Here is an 8,331-nt window from a genome sequence, read left to right as displayed (position 1 = left end):
GCGGAAGTGCAGAACCCCCTGCACGCTACAATATATTTGTAGAGCATAGAACTATAGATTTATAACGTTCAAATCTTGTTTTTTCTGACACCACCAGGGACCTTATTGTAAGTTGAATGGCGATACTTGTTTGAGTGCATTTGGAGGGGATGATCAAAGAAAGATTTCCACCTTTCAAACCAAACTGCCAATAACGTCCTGTGTGTTCTAAAAGGTGAACATCATGGTTGAGGGAGGGTGGGTATTTTCTTGTACTAGCACTTTTTGTACTCCTCCTACCAACTGTCCATCAAATTGTGGTGGGACTGTATACCGGTATTTCCCATCTGACGAGGAGCTGGAGGCCACTGAAGCAGGATTCACTCACCTCCCTAGCTTTCCAGCAGGTGACTGTCATCATTAATGGCATGGACTTAAAACCTCCAGTCACAAACAAGAAGGACTTCCGGTAGAAACAATTTTACTCTGTATGACTTCATACCATGTGTGACCACAAAGGCGTGTTTATCAAATCTATTCAAATCAAGTCTTAACATGACTACCTGGCTCTGTCCACAATGCACATGTAGTATTTAGTAGAGGAAATAAGGGGAACAATCGTTCATTTTGTGATACAAGCGTGAAATTTGGCATAAACATTCTTCTGGGTCATCTCTTTAACTTTAGCCGCCAAATCATCAAGTCATAACTATATTTCTTGCATAATTGGGGAAATATTTCACCAATTGTGATAGATAGATACATATTTTTTTGTTATTTTGTCATTTTTATGTTGTCTTTTTGTTATTTTTTCTTTGTCCTTTATGTTGTTTTTTTATCGATTATTACAAGCGATTACTTGGCTAGAATAAGTCTGAAAATGCACAAGGCTCTACAAGACAGTCAGACGGAAACATTTGCACCTGCCATTAGTACAGCTGTTTTTGCATGAGCATTTTGCCAATTCCTGGCAACTTGCAGCAATTGGTGGAAGTGTTGTCCAGTTCACCAACCACCTTTGTCCTTGCAGTTTCCATCCCCATTCTGCAGGACTTGGTAAAACTGGTTGAGTGATAGTTGCTTGGCCCCAGACAGCTCCTGCTTGGTAGGCTGCACGTTTAATGTGTTCCTTGAGGGCTGCACTTGTTGGTGGTATGGCATCATATGCCCTTTGCTTGCGGGCGAACAGATGCAGTCGTGCATCATTCACAGATGTGGCTGCACTTGATCGGTCTTACATTATGACCACAAATCTCACCAGCATTTGGAGGTCATCATCATCATCAACGGTTGTGGGCCAGTGACTGAGCTTGGTTAAGGTCCCTGACACTTCATCACACACATTCCATGTTTGCCATACAGATTTCTTAGCCTTGCCATGGAATGCAGACACAACGTCACACCCACTAAATGCATGGAAAAATGGTAGGCCACTGGATCTTTCTGGCCCAATTGTTGAAACGATGTCATGGATTGGAATCCATCGTGAATGGGCTCCCTGACCAAAAGCAATACACAGCTTCTCCAGACCTATTGCTTTGAAGGATTGGAAGCAGGATATTGCTATAATAACAACATCAGTGTCGTTTGCTTTGATTGTCACTGTGCTACTTCCATTTGCTGTTGCATGTCGCATATGGACGAATATTCTCGTATCTGCCTCTTCTTGGGAGCATGGGGCCAGGTCTGGAAATTCTATGATTTCAGTCTTGTTGCTGACTATCTCTTCTCCGTTTGTCACCACAATAGTGCTTTCTGCTACTACTTGACATATTTTGCTTGCCAGAAAGCTAAAGAGTTCAGTCTTGTTGTCATCATCTCGTAGGAAGTTTTTCCAGTTTGATGGAGTCTTACTAGATTCTGTTACCCTTCTTCTAATGGCCTTCCCACGTTGTGCTCTGGTTTCTGACTTCAGGCTGGACTTCTTGTAAACGTCGAAGACTATGTCAACTCGCTTGTACTTCGAACAATATGTCTGTACCTTAGAAAGGATGTCTTCTGCAGCATAGTCCCTAAACGTTTTTGATCCACGTGGAGGGTTTGCATTGATGAAGGCTGACCCATCAATAGCTTAAAGGTTGGTTTGTATATGGAATGAGAACAGAGGGTAGTGCTACTCCTTATATAGTACCAGACAGCCAATCAAATTGTTCGTTCATTCTAGTCTTTTTCGATGTCTGAAAAAGCGACTAGCGAACAAATCTAGCGACTATTGGGGTTTGGGTTTGAAATGTCGCATGCCACAGTGCAAAAAAGAAGAAAAAAAAGAAAAAAAAGCAACTAGCCACAAATCTAGCTACTATTTTTACTGTTTTCCTATACTGTATACCCCCCAAATACCTCTATCCCTCTAATTAACCCTAAACGTCACGTAGTTTTCCCCGTGACCTATAACACAGTTAGCCTATGACATGTTTTAGAAATGTTTCAGATGGTTATAACTGGTAACTCCTGTTTGAAAATGTTCAAAAACATACTATGGGAGTCCGATATTATTGACATCTACAAAGTATAGGCAAAGATTATGCTGAAATGCAAAATCAGTCTAACCATGGTGGCCATCTTGAAATAAATGGCGGCCATTTTTTATTTTCGAGTGGCCCGATTCCTCAATCGAAGAGTGACCTTCAAAGATGGTTTGTACCAAATTTCACGCCTGTATCACCATTTGAACGATTTTCTGAAAATATTGCTGTTATTTCCTCCACTAATTCGGTATATGTGCTGTACACCACTTAACTGCTGCGTCACTGTCAATGGAAGCTATATTTGGGGACGGCCCTGTGTTCCGAAAGCCCGATATTCCGAAATCTAAATATTCCGAAAAATAGTCCTCCTGGCGAAATTTAGAAATATTTTAAGTGGCAAAAAACACACACAGCATTTAGTTTGCGCAGCGGAGCGGAGACGCTCACCGGGCTATCATGCATATAACTTTTCCTAGGCAATATTTGTTAACTTAGCCTACTCTGGTTTTGAATATGGGGTACCACTCATGCGAAGGAAATCACCGGCAGATTGTCGCAGGACATTACGCAGATCTTGTCAAGCACTGACAAAGCATGCATGCGTTGGCTATCATAAAAGTATTTTTGTATCATCGCGATGCAAATGCCATGTGTGTATAATAATATTCTGAATTAAAGTTGTGAAATAAATGCATTTATATGTTTATGATTGTGTGAATCATTGGGATGTGCATGTGGCCTAAAGTGGTTCACGTTGCTGTGCTGACAATTTCGGAACAGCGGGCTGTCGGAATAATGGGCCTTCGGAACATTGCCATGGAACCCTATATTTGCTATCAAGCTAACTAATGACAACATACTTGCCTTTCCAACATCAGCACTAATAAAAGCCTTCTAGCTGGGTTGTTTATTGATGTATTTCGGTTATGTATTTGGTAAAAAAGTGCTGTGAAAGCTGTTCTTACTTTTAACAGAGTTTCAGACCTGGATCACAACTGCATCGTGCATAGCCTGGGTGGCTAGTTCGGATGACTGGTAGGCTAAATTTCCTTATTTATCGCCAAACTAGTTAGCTCAAAAAATGCCTGTATCCCTCTTTACAAGGAAAGGTTCCTTGAATATCTTGATCGTTGAGAGGGCTGATCAACTATAGCCATGTCAGCTCTGAAGAAAAAAAATCAACGCAACAACAGGTTCATGTGGTTGTAGGCTACCCAACTTTTGTAGATCAACAAGTTGTGCTAGGCTCAACTAAATATTTTGCCAATCATGCAGTTTGGAGTAAGAGAGAAATATTTAACAGTATGCAAAAAAAATTGCCACATTTTGAGGTATTATTTTAAAGGCAGCTAGTTTTGGTATTTTCTGCAAATTAATTCTGGTGGTATGGTCACGTGAAGGACGGATAAACACACCTGACGTTCCCGTTAGCCACCCACCTGCAAACGTTAAACAGCTATACAATGCAACAGTCATTCTCCACAGTTTCTTTACAGTAAATAGACGTCAGCGAGCGTGTCAGTGGCAAAAACAAGCAGTTTACTTTGACGCAGATGCTTACCCCATGGGATTCCATTATATAGACATTTTGCGGTTGCTGGTTATAGCGTTCAAACTCAATTAACGAGTTTACGAATATTATCAGTGAGCCAAGGGTGAATGGGTTTCATATGAAAAGGTATTGTGGATAAAGGACACACGTTTCTCAGACAAGAGCTCAGTGTTGAGCAAAGTGTCTCCATAGCATCATCCCAGCTAACAAAATTACGTCCCCAGGACGTCCCCTGAACGTCCCCGAAAGTTATCAGGACGTCGCAAGGGAACGTCCCCATGACGTCTTTTTGTAGGGTTCCCTAAAGGTCCCGGGGACGTCGCAGACAAACGTCCCCGGTACGTCCATGTAACGTCCTCATAACATTTAGGGGACGTCCCCAGATTTGGTAGGAGAGGTTATGCTTGGGACTTTCACATACCAAAAGCAGGATCAATTTCTCAACCTTAATTTATAGTCACATTTATGCATTTAATGGATATTTTTTGTATACAAAGTATATAATGCATATTACCTAGTAAAGTGTAGCCTAAAGTGAAAAACTAAACTGAATGTGTTCACTTAAACTCAACAATGTAATTTAACTTCTTTATTTCAAATAAATCTACTTAAAGTATAACAGGCTGCTAAGTATTGTGTATTGTAACGTATTATGTATATGCTTATAATAGAAAAAACACGATTTAAAGTATAAACAAACACTTTATTTAAATGTTTTTTTAAAGCCTGAATTAATTCTCCTCCTCCTCATCCTCCTCCTATTCCTCCACTTCGTCCTCCCCCTCGTCGTCCTCCTCCTCCTCGTCCTCCACCAGTTCGTCCGGAATCAACACCTGCAACAATTAGCTACCCTGAAGCCCGACCAAAGACTGCATTTACTATCGGGCAGGGGTTGTGGCAATTCAAAGTGCTACCATTTGGACTGTGTAATGGACCCGCAACTTTTGAACGCTTGATGGAAAGAGTTCTGGCGGGCATGCCACGTAGTTGCTTCATAGTGTATCTGGACGACATTTTATGTCATGCAACCAGCTTTTCAGGGGCTCTGGAGAGTTTGGGGAAAGTGTTCAATGCTCTCCGCGGGGCGGGATTAAAATTGCACCCAAAGAAATGCAACCTGTTGAGGAGACAGACTGGGTTTCTGGGCCATGTCGTGGGGGCAGCGGGAGTGGCCACTGACCCAGCTAAAGTGGACACGGTAAAAAGCTGGCCTGCTCCTCGTGATGTGGCAGAACTCAGGAGTTTTCTGGGTCTGGCATCTTATTATCGACGGTTTATCCAGGATTTCGCTACGGTTGCCAGCCCAATGCACCAGCTGACACACAAGGGCCAGCCGTTTCTGTGGACACAGAGCTGCAATGACGCGTTCCACCAACTTCGGAAAGCACTGTCCGAGGACCCAGTCCTGGCGTTTCCCAACCCCCAGCTACCGTTCGTTCTGGATACGGATGCCAGTGACGTTGGGATCGGCGCGGTCCTCTCCCAGGATGGAGAACAGGGGGAACAGGTAATAGCATACTTCAGCCGTTCACTCAGTCAGGCAGAGCGAAATGACTGTGTCACCCGACGCGAACTGTTAGCAGTGGTGCTGGGCATCCGCCACTTCCGTACTTATCTGTACGGCAAGCGGTTCCTACTCAGAACAGATCACGCCTCACTCACCTGGCTGCTGAGTTTCAAGGAGCCTGAGGGCCAGCTGGCTCGGTGGATGGAGACTCTTCAAGATTCGCCACCGAGCTGGCCGGTTGCATGGCAACGCAGACGCCTTGTCCAGGCGCCCCTGTGTAGCAGAGCAGTGTCGCTACTGTCAGCACACCGAGGCAAAGAGTCCAGCTGCCGCCATGCCAGAGCCTCACATGGTCTGTCGGCTCCAAGTTGGTCCATCCGACGACAACACGACAGCGAGCAGCGTGGGCCAGCCCGGCCCGGTCGACGGAGAGGCGGCAGAGACCAGCACACCTCAGCCCAGCAGCACACATCAGCCCAGCAGCACACATCAGCCCAGCAGCGCACCTCAGCCCGGCCCGGTCGACGGAGAGGCGGCAGAGAGCAGCACACATCAGCCCAGCAGTGCATCTCAGCCCAGCCCGGTCGACGGAGAGGCGGCGGAGATCAGCACACATCAGCCCAGCAGCACACATCAGCCCAGCAGCACACATCAGCCCAGCAGCGCACCTCAGCCCGGCCCGGTCAACGGAGAGGCGGCAGAGAGCTGCACACATCAGCCCAGCAGCACACGTCAGCCCAGCAGCGCACCTCAGCCCAGCCGGGTCGACGGAGGGGATGTGGATGCCGCGACGCAGGTCTGCAGAGTCACGGCCAAAGGCTCAGCCACGCAGGCTGCGTCACCGGGGGACAGCCAGAGGGACACGTTTGCAGCGGAGGAGCTGCAGGAAGCACAAGCCAAAGACCCGGTCCTCGCCATGGACTGACGTCTCTGCACTTGACCCTGAGACCAAGGCTTTGTACTCGCAGTGGCCTTGCTTTACCTCACACCTTTACCTTTACTCGACGCTGGCGGGCTCCTGACAGGCGTCATGATGTCCTCCAGCTGGTGGTCCCAGTTTGCTTACGAGCCCGCGTGTTGGAGCTTGTGCACGGTGCAGTGGGGGCTGCCCACTTTGGCATATCAAAAACACTTCACCGCTTACGAGGCCGTTTCTACTGGCCTGGATGCCGACGGGATGTGCAGCTCTTTGTTCACTGCTGCGAGGCCTGCACAGCCAAGAAAGGACCGACACAACGTTCCCATGCCCCGCTACAGCAGTATGCAGTGGGAGCACCCATGGAGCGGGTAGCAGTGGACGTGCTCGGCCCATTTCCTCTCACCGACCTCGGAAACCGCTATGTGATCGTGGCCATGGATTACTTCACAAAGTGGCCCGAGGCATATGCGGTACCTGATCAGACTGCCTCTACAACGGCAGGGAAATTAGTGACTGAGATGTTCTGCTATTTCGGGGCACCGGAAGAGCTCCACAGTGACCAGGGGCGGAACTTCGAAGCGGAGGTATTCAGTGAAGTCTGCAAACGGCTGGGTATCAAGAAGACCCGGACGCCGCCGCTCCACCCACAAAGCGATGGGCTGGTGGAGCGGTTCAACCGGACACTCGCTGTTCAGCTGGCCATTCTAACCAGTCGTCGACAGCAGGACTGGGACTGCCACCTGCCCATGGTCCTCTGGGCATACCGGACAGCAGTGCAGGACTCGACGAAGTGCACCCCCGCAGTCCTAATGTTTGGACGAGAGCTGCGCACACCCATTGACCTAGTGTTTGGCTCACCCCCGGAGCCAGAGATTGATGGGAAACCTGGGATGGAATTCTACAGGCAGTTGTGTGAGAGGATGCAAGAAGTGCATGAAATGGCCAGACAGGCAATGTGCGCTGCCGGAGTCCGACAGAAGCGGGCTTACGACACACGCTGCAGTGGGCAAGAGTTCCACGCCGGTGACAAGGTGTGGGTATTCTGCCCTGAAAGAAAAAAAGGTATTTCACCTAAACTTTCTAAGCAGTGGGTAGGACCGTGTACTGTACTGAAAAGACTGTCTGATGTGGTGTACCGGGTGCGGGTGTTAGGGCGGCGGAAGGTTGTGACCCTCCATCGCGATCGGCTGGCCCCGTACCGGCCGTTGGCACCATAACCAACCAGGGACGTTCCTGGAAGGTCCCCTGAACGTTTAAAATTAAATGTCTATAACTGACTCAATTGTGACATTTTAGGAACTTTAATAACGTCCAAACAACGTCCTAAGGACGTCCTAAGGATAACGTCACGGTATAACCTATAGGGGGCCAAATAGGAACGTCACCGAACGTCCCCAGGACGTCCTTTGTTAGCTGGGATTAACCTCTAGTGACGAGAATGAACTCGGAGTAGGTTAGATGCAACCAAGGAGGAGAACCCATTGCTTGAGAAATGTCTGAGGTTACGACAAAACGAAGAATTAGTAATGGACATTGGAAGTGCAGACAGCAGAATGTCTAGCTCATTAACAAAGCCTCCAAGATGTCCTGGTGGACGATAAACAACCACCAGGTACAACTTGAAAGGATCAGTTATCATGATGTCATGAGTCATAGCTGTGCGCAGGCAGCAGCTGTGTGAATTTCCATTCATTAGAGACTAGAAAGCCTGTTCCACCTCCTCTACCAGACAAACGAGAGGTATGATAGGAGGCATTATTGATGCGGCAGCCGTGGCAGTGTTTTCTATTTCAGTAAGAGCAATTGACTGAAGGGATAATTGCGAGGCCAAGGCGGGAATTTAATTTGACTTATTGACTGGGTCTATATAAGTGGTCCATGTACTAAAGTGTTACTCGTACTGTTT

This window comes from Clupea harengus, chromosome 8, assembly GCF_900700415.2.
Source record: "Clupea harengus chromosome 8, Ch_v2.0.2, whole genome shotgun sequence".
NCBI classification, from domain to species: Eukaryota; Metazoa; Chordata; class Actinopteri; order Clupeiformes; family Clupeidae; genus Clupea; species Clupea harengus.
The sequence above is the reverse complement of the archived record's forward strand: the minus strand, read 5'-3'. Positions refer to the sequence as shown.